Raw genomic sequence first — 13,672 nt, 5'->3', positions numbered from 1 at the left:
ATAGCTACAAGGACATGTGAGCGGAAAACTGAGGAGGGTCTGAGGCAGCACGCGTGGACTTCCGGTTGATGCTGAACATTAACATGAGTAGCAAGTATATATAGATTAATTGGAAAACATGGTATTAAAAGAACACTTAAGCGTACGAGAAATGTGTAATATTTTTTTAATTAGCATTAGGAGTATTTCTTAGTTGAAACTGGTGTCAACTTGGCCTTATACATTTTTGCCTATATGATTTAAAGGGACTTCCAGTAGCAAGACTGGTAAGTGAACACATAGCATGTATTTTTATTAAAATGTTTGGCCCGGGGGTGAAAAAAATTGTGTCTAGAATTATTTTTACATTTCAACACCAGATGGCAGTGTTATAAAGGCTATTTTGGTAATTAATAATACCGTGAACCCATGTTCTGTTGAAATTGTCTTTACTGTTTTTGTTATTAATCTTTGAGGTCCCAAAGATCTGAATGACATGCATATACAAATAATTATAATCATTTCGAAATTAACCTCTTATTTTCCCCTCATATGTTCCTCAGGCTTAATATATTATTGTAGATTTAACCATGTGTTGTATCATAACGATGACATGCACTTTTCAATAACATGACTGGTATCTATTCTGTGTTGTCTCAGTTTAAGGTGAATTTGACACATTGTAGAAAAATACAATAAAACAAATAGAAATAGAAAGCTGGCAGGAGTGAACTGTCAAAAAGCAGTCTAATCAATTGAGTAAACATAAATCAGAAAATCTTAGCATGTAAAAATGCATTGCATTTTTTCATATTACGTATCTGGGCTCTGTAAGACTGCAAACGTAATAATGTAGCATTTTTCATGCTATATAGTAGCATGTTATATACAGTATGTTATATAATATAAACTCAGCAAAAAAAAGAAACATCCATTTTTCAGGACATTGTATTTTAAAGATAATTTTGTAAATATCCAAATAACTTTACAGATCTTTAAAGGGCTTAAACAATGTTTTCCATGCTTGTTCAATGAACCATAAACAATTAATGACCATGCACCTGTGGAACGGTCGTTAAGACACTAACAGCTTACAGACAGTAGGCAATTAAGGTCACAGTTATAAAAACTTAGGACACTAAAGAGACCTTTCTACTGACTCTGAAAAACACCAAAAGAAAGATGCCCAGGGTCCCTGCTCATCTGCGTGAACGTGCCTTAGGCATGCTGCATGGAGGCATGAGGACTGCAGATGTGGCCAGGGCAATAAATTGCAATATCTGTACTGTGAGACGCCTAAGACAGCACTACAGGAAGACAGGAAGGACAACTGATCGTCATCGCAGTGGCAGACCACGTGTAAAAACACCTGCACAGGATCGGTAACACCGAATATCACACCTGCGGGACAGGTACAGGATGGTAACAACAACTGCCTGAGTTACACCAGGAAAGCACAATCCCTTCATCAGTGCTCAGACTGTACACAATAGGCTGAGAGAGGCTGGACTGAGGGCTTGTAGGCCTGTTGTAAGGCAGGACCTTACCAGACATCACCGGCAACAACGTCACCTATGGGCACAAACCCACCTTCGCCGGACCAAACAGGACTGGCAAAAAGTGCTCTTCACTGACAAGTTGCTGTTTTGTCTCACCAGGGGTGATGGTCGGACTCGCGTTTATCGTTGAAGGAATGAGCGTTACACCGAGGCCTGTACTCTGGAGCGAGGTCGATTTGGAGGTGAAGGGTCCGTCATGGTCTGGGGCGGTGTGTCACAGCATCATCGGACTGAGCTTGTTGTGATTGCAGACAATCCCAACGCTGTGCGTTACAGGGAAGACATCCTCTTCCCTCAGGTGGTACCCTTCCTGCAGGCTCATCCTGACATGACAATGCCACCAGCCATACTGCTTGTATTGCTCGTTCAGAGCTCGGATCTCAATCCCATTGAGCATGTCTGGGACCTGTTGGATCAGAGGGTGGGGGCTAGGGCCATTCCCCCCAGAAATGTCTGGGAACTTGCAAGTGCCTTGGTGGAAGAGTGGGGTAACATCTCACAGCAAGAACTGGCAAATCTGGTGCAGTCCATGAGGAAGAGATGCACTGCAGTACTTAATGCAGCTGGTGGCCACACCAGATACTGACTGTTACTTTTGATTTTGACCCCCCCTTTGTTCAGGGACACATTATTCCATTTCTGTTAGTCACATGTCTGTGAAACTTGTTCAGTTTATGTCTTAGTTGTTGAATCTTTTTATGTTCATACAAATATTTACACATGTTAAGTTTACTGAAAATAAAAGCAGTTGAAAGTGAGAGGATGTTTCTTTTTTTGCTGAGTTTATATGTTTGCAATCAGTTTTTATAAGAATAGGAAAAGTCATAAAGTGGTTCAGAGTGGTCTTGGGGTCTCTAAGTGTTCAAGACATTTCACTATAAAATAGTATAGAATATATTAGTGAAGGTCAGACATACTTTACCTGGGTGACTGAGCTTTTCTCTTACAACAGATGCTAATATTTAAAGCAAAGTTCTAATAGATTTATATCTTGTTGTGATGATCACTTAGTATTCTATAAAAAAATAAAAATGATAATAATTATAATGTTGTTGATAATTGTTTAAGCTGCTTATTACTGGTTTTCAAAACAAAGCAGTGAAAAATAACAGAAGTCTCAGATGAACAACCTCACCTGTTTTGTTTTCAACTCTCATTAGTATCTTTTTTTTAATGCTTTTAAATTTTATTTTGTTATGTATATTTTAACCGTATGTTTGGATTAAGAAAACATGTGATCCACATAATCCACCAAAAATGACTTATTTAAACATTTGATGATTTATTTATTAAATCACCCAAAAAAAAAAAAAAAAAAAAAAAAAAAAGCAATAATATATATATTTTTCAATGTCTTTTTAAATAAACATCTTTCAACTGCAATAGATAACAGTAGCAAATATCCAAGAGATACCTGGTGTATCACTACTTTCATCAGCCACGTTTAAAACACATAAAGAGGACAGTCATAAATTAAGATTCAGAGGTAATCATTTGTGGTGGTTTCATTGTAAAATCACACCCAGACGTTACCAGTGTTGAGTGTAATCTGGTTGCTAAGTAATTAGTTACTGTAATCTAATGACTTTTAAAGCCAAAATGTAGTGTAAAGCATTACAATTTACATTCTTATCAGATTGCAGTTGTTTTTTTCAATTAATATAATTACTTTTAAGTAATACATTTATTACTTACAGGTTATACATTTCTTAATTTTATTCAGGAAGAATATTTTTAAAACATGAATTATGCTCATATGTACGAGTGCATGACTTGTATGCAACAATAAAGCAGGAGGAAATAGACTTTAATTTTAATTTAGTAACTTGATTTCTGTGAAATGAAGTAATCAGTAAAGTAATCTGATCACAATTTTAGAGAAGTAATTAGTAATTTGTAGTGGATTAAATGTTTTGAGTAAATTCCCCAACATGTTTTAAGCTTTTGAAGATCTGTGCATTCTAGTGGATGGCATGCATCAGAGTTCATAATGTTAATAATGTGTTTGCTTTCATTATTAGCATACTAAAATGTATTATTTACCCTGTCACATAATGATTTGCATCAGTGTTTTGTTCTGCTTTAAACTAACTATGGCATATTGTAATTAGATTCATTTTTCATTCCAAAGTGTCTCATTACTGGGGCTTGAATTACACTATGTATAATGAAGGACACATTTAATGTTGTACAGTAGTATTCGTAGAAGATAATCGAGTAGTGGAAAATCCAGCTTAAGCTGGCAGCTGTGTTTTGGAAACTGGTCATAAACTGGTCGCAGCTGGTTATTAGCTGGTCCAAGCTGGTCATGAGCTGGTCCAAGCTTGAGCTGGTATGACCAGCTGGTAGCTGGTCCAAGATGGTTTCTTTCAACAGTTAGCCTGATTATTTTATTCTTAAAATAAATGTTTTTGCATTAAGTAACACGTTCAAGCCACTGGAGCACAGCCAGCAGTGACACTGTTACGCTGTATTTGCACACACTGTCTGTGACCAAACTGTCCAGTACTACCGCTGCATCTCGTGTCTGCTCAGAGTGTTTGAACACTAAGGCTTTTGTTCTCTACTACACCTTAAGAGCTTCATGATGCTTGGCTTACTATATATACTGAATTTATATATGATACATGATGTCTTGACTACACATTCACATGCATGTTTATGTGAGCATGGGTGTGTGTTCATAAAGCCTTCAAATTTAGAATCATTCAACAGCACACATGAATTTGAAGATCACTTCATCAGCTACTTTATCTGCATCAGAACATATGTGACCAGGAAACCATGGCAACCATCTCAGGTGCTCTGGCAAGCTGGAAACAAGGCCAGAGTAATGTGTTTCAGAAGCCTGCATCAGTGTTAAATGGTGTTATACCTCGCATCAAAGGCAAACTGTCAGCGGTCTAGCATGAATATGCTAACATAATTTAGATATGCAGTGTTGAATGTGCAATGCACTGTTTTCTATAACATCAGAAAAGAGTATATGAGGTAACAGCTAATAAGACTTCAGCATTATACCTTACATTGCCAAAAATGATATGCCCAATGGTTTAGTATGATACTACACTGTAAGCATATCTGGACAGTTTTGACTTCAGTTCAATCTCTGACACCATTATTGCAATACTCTCAGTTAAAAACATAATAATCAGCAATTAAACAGCATTCAATCTGTAATATCAGTAAAGTCTTGGTCTTAGATTTACAGCTGGTGTGATTCATTATGCACTGAAAAAATATTTTGTGGTGAAGTAAATATAGCACTTTATAAGTATAAGTAATCTACATGGAAGTTTCTACATTGAATAGGTTAGTTTAAGCATGAACTTAATAATATTAAGCAAATTCTACTATTTTACTTAATTTGAACATTTAAAAATGAATGCTCTAGCTTATAAGTAAATATTATTCAAGATAGTTTATCTTTACAATGCGTCATTATTTATCAGTCCTAAAGTAGAAAACATATTGAAATGTGAAAGAAATAAGAACATTTTACTGAACTTTTCAAAGCTGGTGTTCCCAATATGTAACGGGCTTGAATAATTAATGAGCTTGCGTGGTTTCACTGTTTGCAAGTTTATTTACACTGTTTTTATTGTTGATTTTGTTGTTACGTTAATAAATTCTTGTTTGTGAAGGCTGAAGTTCATTTTCTACTCAAAATTCCCCATTCATGATCAAAAAAATTATCTGTTGATTGTTACCATCATCGTTTATTGAATTTATAAAGAAAGTTAAAAATGTGATATTGTCCAATGATATGTTAATTGAAATGTTACCAAGTTTGAAGTAACATGTACATCAGATTTGTTAATAAAAGTTACTGTATTAGCGGAAATGTTTAAGTTAAATTTACTCAGTTTAATCAATATTATGTTGTGAAGTTAAGTAGATTTTACTTAATTTTATACCACTTAAAGTTACTTAGAAAAACTGTTTTCAAAAATGTGTGAAAAAATGTAAGTAAATCTTACTAGTCATTTTTTTTTTTCAATGTAACAGTTAAATTCCTATGCATTTTTCATTACAATGGGGACTTGCAGGGGACTGGAATGGTTTTTATCTAGATAGCATTACACAGATGGGAGCTCGAAGTGTTAGGACAAACAGAATCCGTTTGGCAGTGGCATTATAATGGAAAATAGCCAAAGAGATGGTACAGTAGATGGGTTGGTCAGTAACCTCTCATTGGAATTATTTGAAACCAGTTTGCCCTGAATGCAAACAGTTGAACAGCTGAAATATCAAATGACCTTTATTTGAAATGTGTCAGAAATCATTTTACTGTTTGCACCCTCTTATCACATTAGATTTGTGTAAATTACATTCCCATTTTAAGACACAAGTACACTGTAACATAATTTTTTTACTGTATGTATAAATCTTTGTTTCCATCCATTTAACTTGTCACAATAATTTTTGTGATTTCTACTAAATTAAGATTTCACATTCTCTACATCAGTAAATAAATCCCCCCAGATTATAATTTTGGCACCACTTTGATTTTAGCTTTAAATTTAAGTTCCCACTTTAAGGGGGCCTGGGTAGCTCAGAGAGTTTTGACATTGACTTCCACCCCTGGAGTCACGAGTTCAAATCCAGGGCATGCTGAATGACTCCAGCCAGGTCTCCTAAGCAACCAAATTGGCCTGGTTGCTAGGGAGGGTAGAGTCACTTGGGGTAACCTCCTCGTGGTCGCTATAATGTGTGGTTCTCGCTCTCGCTGGGGCATGTGGTGAGTTGTGCATGAAGCCTCCACACGCACTACATCTCCGTGGTAACGCGCTCAACAATCCACGTGATAAGATGCACGGATTGACGGTCTCAGACACGGAGAATTGAATCTCAGTTCTGAGATTCCTCCTCCGCCACCCGGATTGAGGTGAGTCACTATGCCACCACAAGGACATAGAGCGCATTGGGAATTGGGCATTCCAAATTGTGGAGAAAAGGAGAGAAAATCACACACACACACACACACACACAAACAAAAGGTTCCCACTTTAATGTTTTTTTTTTTGTTTTGTTTTTTTCAGAGCAGAAACAAAAAGTATATTCAAATCATATATGCTTTCCTTAAATCTGATTAATGGTAAATGCATTCCTATAATAAATATAAGAATATATAATATGAAAGGGATAGTTCACCCGAAAATGAACATTCTCTCATCATTTACTCACCCACATGCCATCCCAGATGTGTATGACTTTCTTTTTTCGCAGAACACAAATTAAGATTTTTAGAAGAATAATTCAGCTCTGTAGATCCATACAATGCAAGTGAATGGTGACCAGAATTTTGAAGCTCCAAAATGCACATAAAGGCAGCATAAAAGTAATCCATAAGACTCCAGTGGTTTAATCCATGTCTTCTGAAGCGATAAAATAGGTGTGGGTGAGAAACAGATCAATATTTAAGATCTTTTTTCTATAATTTATCCTCCCTGACCAGTAGATGGCGATATGCATGATGAACGTGAGTTGCCAAAAACAAAAGAAGAAGAATGTGAGAGTGAAAGAGAAATTGGAGATTGATAGTAAAAAAAAGGACTTAAATATTGATCTGTTTCTCACCCACACCTATCATATAGCTCCAGAAGACATGGATTAAACCACTGCAGTCATATGGATAACTTTTCTGCCTTTATGTGCTTTTGGAGCTTCAAAAATGCGGTCACCATTCACTTGCATTGTGTGGAGATATTCTTCTAAAAATCTTTGTTTGTGTTCAGCAGAGGAAAGAAAGTAATACATATCTGGGATGGCATGAGTGTGAGCAAATGATGAGAGAATTATTTTTGGGTGAACTATCCCTTTAAGGGGTTTACTGACTAAGATATGCTGTGACAATAGTGTGATAGTGTGCGCGAACATATTTGAATAATAATAATTTGCTTTTTTAATAAAAAGTTTTTTTCCCCCTATTTTACATTATTCTTCATATGAAGTCCTAAAACATTTAAGTTAAGAACACTAGCTGTCACCTAGATTTGCCATGAGAAAGAAATGGAGGTCTATGTAACAAAAAGTTCTCTTGCTTATCAGAAAGGAGGAGGCGGGAACCGGATGAACAATCACGAAGACTTTTAATAAGACACAACACAAACACTGACGCACAAACACAACTCCACATGCATCTCTCTCTCTCCCGAACTGGCGTCTCAGGCTCATCTTTATCCCTCTCCTGGCTGATTGGGATGATTCAGCGCCAGGCATCCATATGGTCCGGCCACGCCCTCTTCCTCATCATATACCCCCAATGTACGATTCAGGCCGGGGAACCATACGGCCTGACTTACTTCCCACCCCACCCCATTCCTGGAGGGGAGGTGTTGCCCTTCCGGCTGTTCCGCCACCGGCTGGTCTTCCCCGCCTCCTGGGAACACGAGCAGGATGAGGGGAGGGAGAGGAGAGAGAGAAAGAGAGAGTGGAAAAGCCAGAGAGAGAGGAGACAGTCCTCAGCCAGCTGGAACGCCTCTGTCAGCGATGCCAGGCAATGGCACTGGACTAGCTCAGCTGTCCCTTGGCCACTGCCCCCTGGTGGACCACATCGGTAGCTTGCTGACGAACCGTTCCAGTACTAACAGATCGTGTATCCTCTGCATCAAGTTCTTGAGCCAGCAGCAAGGTCTCCAGGACAGCGTGGTCCTCCTTCAAAGTCCCGGGTTTCAGCACCAGTGTAACAAAAAGGTCTCTTGCTTATTGGAAAGGAGGAGGCGGGAACTGGATGAAAAATTATGAAGACTTTTAATCAGACACAATACAAACACTGACACGCACACACACAACTCCGCTTGCATCTCTTTCTGGCTCTCCCAAACTGGCGTCTCCGGCTCCTATTTATCCCTTTCCCGGCTGATTGGGATGATTCAGTGCCAGGCGTCCATCTTTACGGCCCGGCCACACCCTCCTCCTCGTCACAGTCTACTTCATTTATTGATTATATGGAATTATTTTTTTCAGCAGGAAAAAAAGCTTTTGTAATCTTTCTGTTCATACAGTAGATTATCAGAAATTTACAGCAAATGTTTATTTCTGACCAAACCTATTACACTATCATTTTAATTCTGGCAGAACAGAAGATAAAGAACTACGATGTAATGACAAAATGCAACATGATATTACCTTATATAATAGAGTATCACCAAAGCTCTGATTTAGATGTTTTTTATATCGATATTCATGGTTTCAACACGGCATGTGTTCATATCATAACCTTTTTACTAAGATGCACCAGTGCACTTTAAGTGGCTAAAAAACTTACAGTAAAGGTAATGTAAAACCTTTTTACAGCTACATGCCTGAACTTGGAGCATGAAAACATGCTCTCTTGCCACATTAGTGGAAGTGCACCATGCATAGTCCATGCTTACATACTTACATCCACTCTTTTAAATGGACAAATGAGAAAAATGTCTGTTCTGCTCAGCATCAGTAGCAGGGGTCGTGCCACATTGCAGTTACCAGTCTTTTTTTGGTGTTACTTGGCAGCCTCATATCCCTATAGAAACAGACTGAGTGCCAAGGACTCAAGCTTTAACAGTACATACACTGGACTAAAAATGTAGAGGTTTTTTGAGCATTGTGAGGACATTAAGGACAAAATTACATTCCTATCATATCTTTCCCAAAAATGGATGAACTTTGAGCAGTAAAGGCCTGCAGCATTTGTTGTAGTTTTAGAGGTTTTACAGACATGATTGAGACAGCTTAATGAAGCTTATCAGATTTACAGTGAAAACATTCATGTCATGACTGTAAAAACCATCATAACTGACTGATTTCACCATCAATTCTTTCAGTAAGTGTCAGTCTTATGCTTTTATTTTCTACACTTTTTATTTTACATTTGGGAAAACAGGTGGTCTATTTAGAGTAAGTGACCAACCTCTTGTAATTATAAAATAAAAAAGGTCATAACCCATATATGAAAAATAAAACCCTAATTAGTAAGATACATTGTAATATTTGTAATATTTGTAAGAACTGTAAGATAAATAAATACATGAATTTTCATACAATGCATAAATATATATATTTTGTTATTTTATTTTAAATGCTCCTCTATGATACCATAAATATTGAGCTTGTCCATACCAGGGCTTATAGTAATTGGGGTGTGTGGCATTAATCTGGTCAAGACACTGAAAACAGAGAGTTTGACGGATGATACAACTGGCATATAATACAACTTCATTGCAACAGCTTTAGTGTCTGCTTGCTGGATTCTAATGCATGTCCTTGGAAAGGGGAACAGATGTTCGGGACATTTCACTGTAAGCATTTGGTAAAGGCTGTTTAATTCCACATTCAAGATGCCCTTGTAAGAATCACGTGAGGAAAGGTTTACACACATTGGAATCATTGTACTGTATTTTTGGCATTTGATCCAAGGCAGATAAAGCCCAAATGCAGATCATGACAGCACTGCCACTAGACAGACATTCAATGTTTGAAGATGTCTGTCACCCACTTTTTACACCTTTTGGAGAACAAATTTATGGAGGAAATTGATAATTTCATATTCAGTGAAGGTTGAGGTAAGAAGACAAGCCATGTATAACACTAAATCTTCATTGTGATTCTCTGGTAACTTACAGTAAAGACCTTAAAAGTGCAAGTGCTCCATAACCAGAGACCTAAATTAATATAATTTCAACCCTATTAGACTTAATAATGATGTAACTATGAAGAGACTTGCATAGACCTAGTTCATTTTATACAGCCACACCAATCTTATTAATTTGTTATACTATTCATGTATTCATGACACCAGTTAGCATTTTGATTAGAATATAAACTTGAATTTACAACAAAGGAATATAATTAATGAAATGTCTCTCATCATTTACTCACCCTCATGCCATCCCAGATGTGAATGACTTTCTTTCTTCTGTTTAGAAGTATATCTCAGCTCTGTAGGTCCTTACAATGCAAGTGAATGGTGACCAAAACTTTGAAGCTCCAAAAAGCACATTAAGGCAGCATAAAGGTAATCCATACGATTTCAGTGGTTTAATTAATGTCTTCTAAAGTGATCCAATCAATTTTGGGTGAGAACAAACCAAAATATACAGTGTCATGCAAAAGTTTGGGCACCCCTGGCCAAAATTTCTGTTGCTGTGAATAGTTAAGTGAGTAGAAGATGAACTGATCTCCAATAGGCATAAAGTTAAAGATGAAACATTCTTTTCAACATTTTAAGCAAGATTAGTGTATTATTTTTATTTTGTTCAATTTTAGAGTGAAAAAAAGGAAAGGAGCACCATGCAAAAGTTTGGGCACCCCAAGAGATTTGAGCTCTCAGATAACTTTTACCAAGGTCTCAGACCTTAATTAGCTTGTTAGGGCTATGGCTTGCTCACAATCATCATTAGGAAAGGCCAGGTGATGCAAATTTCAAAGCTTTATACATACTCTGACTCCTCAAATCTTGTCCCAACAATCAGCAGCCATGGGCTCCTCTAAGCAGCTGCCTAGCACTCTGAAAATTAAAATAATTGATGCCCACAAAGCAGGAGAAGGCTATAAGAAGATAGCAAAGCGTTTTCAGGTAGCCATTTCCTCAGTTCGTAATGTAATTAAGAAATGGCTGTTAAAGGAATGGTGGAGTTCAAGTTGAGGTCTGGAAGACCAAGAAAACTTTCAGAGAGAACTCCTCGTAGGATTGCTAGAAAGGCAAATCAAAACCCCTGTTTGACTGCAAAAGGAAGATTTAGCAGACTCTGGACTAGTGGTGCTCTGTTCTACTGTGCAGCGACACTTGCACAAATATGACCTTCATGGAAGAGTCATGAGAAGAAAACCTTTCCTGCATTCTCACCACAAATTTCAGCGTCAGAAGTTTGCAAATGAACATCTAAACAAGCCTGATGCATTTTGGAAATAAGTCCTGCAGACTGATGAAGTTAAAATAACTTTTTGGCCACAATGAGCAAAGGTATGTTTGGAGAAAAAAGGGTGCAGAATTTCATGAAAAGAACACCTCTCCAACTGTTAAGCACGAGGGTGGATCGATCGTGCTTTGGGCTTGTGTTGATGCCACTGGCACAGAGGAACATTTCACTGGTAGAGGAAAGAATGGATTAAATTAAATACCTGCAAATTCTGGAAGCAAACATCACACCATCTGTAAAAAAGCTGAAGATGAAAAGAGGATTGCTTCTACAACAGGATAATGATCCTAAACACACCTCAAAATCCACAATAGACTACCTCAAGAGGCGCAAGCTGAAGGTTTTGCCATGGCCCTCACAGTCCCCCGACCAAAATATCATTGAAAATCTGTGGATAGACCTCAAAAGAGCAGTGCATGCAAGACGGCCCAAGAATCTCACAGAACTAGAAGCCTTTTGCAAGGAATAATGTGCGAAAATCCCCCAAACAAAAATTGAAAGACACTTAGCTGGCTACAAAAAGCCAGGGGGTGTTACTAAGTACTGACCATGCAGGGTGCCCAAACTTTTGATTCAGGCCCTTTTACTTTTTTGTTATTTTGAAACTGTAAAAGATGAATATAAAAAAGTAAAATTGCTTAAAATATTAAAGAAATGTGTCATCTTTAACTTTAAGCCTTTTGGAAATCAGGCCATCTTTTGCTTGCTTAGCTATTCACAGCAACATAAATTTTGATCAGGGGTGCCCAAACTTTTGCATGCCACTGTAACTCATTTTTCACTGCTCATCACACCATTAAAGACTCTAGGCACGATCATGATTTCAAGCTCGTTTACACTTCCTAGTGCTTGAAGCATGCGCAGAGTGCTAGATGGCCCTAAGAAGTGTGATCGAGCTTGAAATCATGATCGCTCGGGAGACTGCTGTCAAGATTTATAGTGAAAAATAAATTATATTTAGTTCTGTTCTCACCCAAAACCAATTGGATCGCTTCAGAAGACATGGATTAAACCACTGGAGTCGTATGGATTAATTTTATGTGCTTTTTGGAGCTTCAAAAATTTGGCCACCATTCACTTGCATTGTATGGACCTACAGAGCTGAGATGTTCTTCTAAAAATTTGTGTTTGTGCTCTGCAGAAGAAGAAAGGCATACACATATTGGATGTCATGAGGGTGAGTAAATGATGAGAGAATTAAAATTTTGGGGCGAACTATTCCTTTAAAATGTCACTACATGTATACTGTATGCAAGGGTGTATATTTTTGTGGTGGTGGTGGTGGGGGGTTGCAGCATGAAGCATTCACATTTTCCATTGATCGTGGTATAAACATTGGGGGGGATTGTACTTGCTTGTTTTGATTATTGGGGGGGTTACCGCCAACAACCCCCACCCCCCCAACCCCCCGAATCTACACCCCTGACTGTATTTAGTATTTATACATGGTTGTTAAAAAGGTTAAAAATGTGTGATGCTTCAGTTTCCTTCAGGATCAAAGTTAACCGGTTACCAGCATTTAAAAATAAAGTTTTCAATCTAGAACAATTGAAAATCACTTTGTTCCGATTTTCAGTTATATTCTGCTAAAAAATGTAGTTCGTTTTTTCGGTTTTCGTTCCTTGAACTGTTTTTAGTCCCTGGTTCAGAGCATTCATTATCCTAAATAACTGTTTTCTCATGGAACATTTTTGTTTCCTTGTGGGCTGAGCAGACCACAAAGGACAACTGTCTGAGAAAATAAAGGTTTAAAATCTGTCTGTACAGAAAGTTTTAGTTATGTTAAAAAAATGAAAAGTGGGTTGTTATTTCTGCTTGCTGTCAATGCACCCTGACTATAAAAAACTTCACATGACGAAGATCACAACTAAAATCTGGTTGGGTACAGATGTTTATACAACAGTGATATGCAACAGTCAGTTCCAGTCATCAAATCTGATTGGACGAGAGGCGCTCCAAGAGTCCAACAGTACTGTGATCCTTCACTTTTTGTATCACTCTGCTTCTCTGTCCTTGTGGCTTTCCAAATAATGATGGGGATTTGGATTCATTTTGATTTCATTTGCTGGTTCGTTCAGTGACTATTTCTGGAGATTGCATATTTACACCAGTAGGTGGCAACAATTGAGCGTCTTTTGTCACAAGTGAGTAATGGAATCACTGACTCTGTAAAAGCGGCGGTAATTTGCATGCTGGTTGTTATTTGTTATTTACAGCACCCGATTCACTTTA

Source organism: Myxocyprinus asiaticus, chromosome 31, assembly GCF_019703515.2.
Source record: "Myxocyprinus asiaticus isolate MX2 ecotype Aquarium Trade chromosome 31, UBuf_Myxa_2, whole genome shotgun sequence".
NCBI lineage: Eukaryota > Metazoa > Chordata > Actinopteri > Cypriniformes > Catostomidae > Myxocyprinus > Myxocyprinus asiaticus.
Note: the sequence above shows the minus strand (reverse complement) of the source record.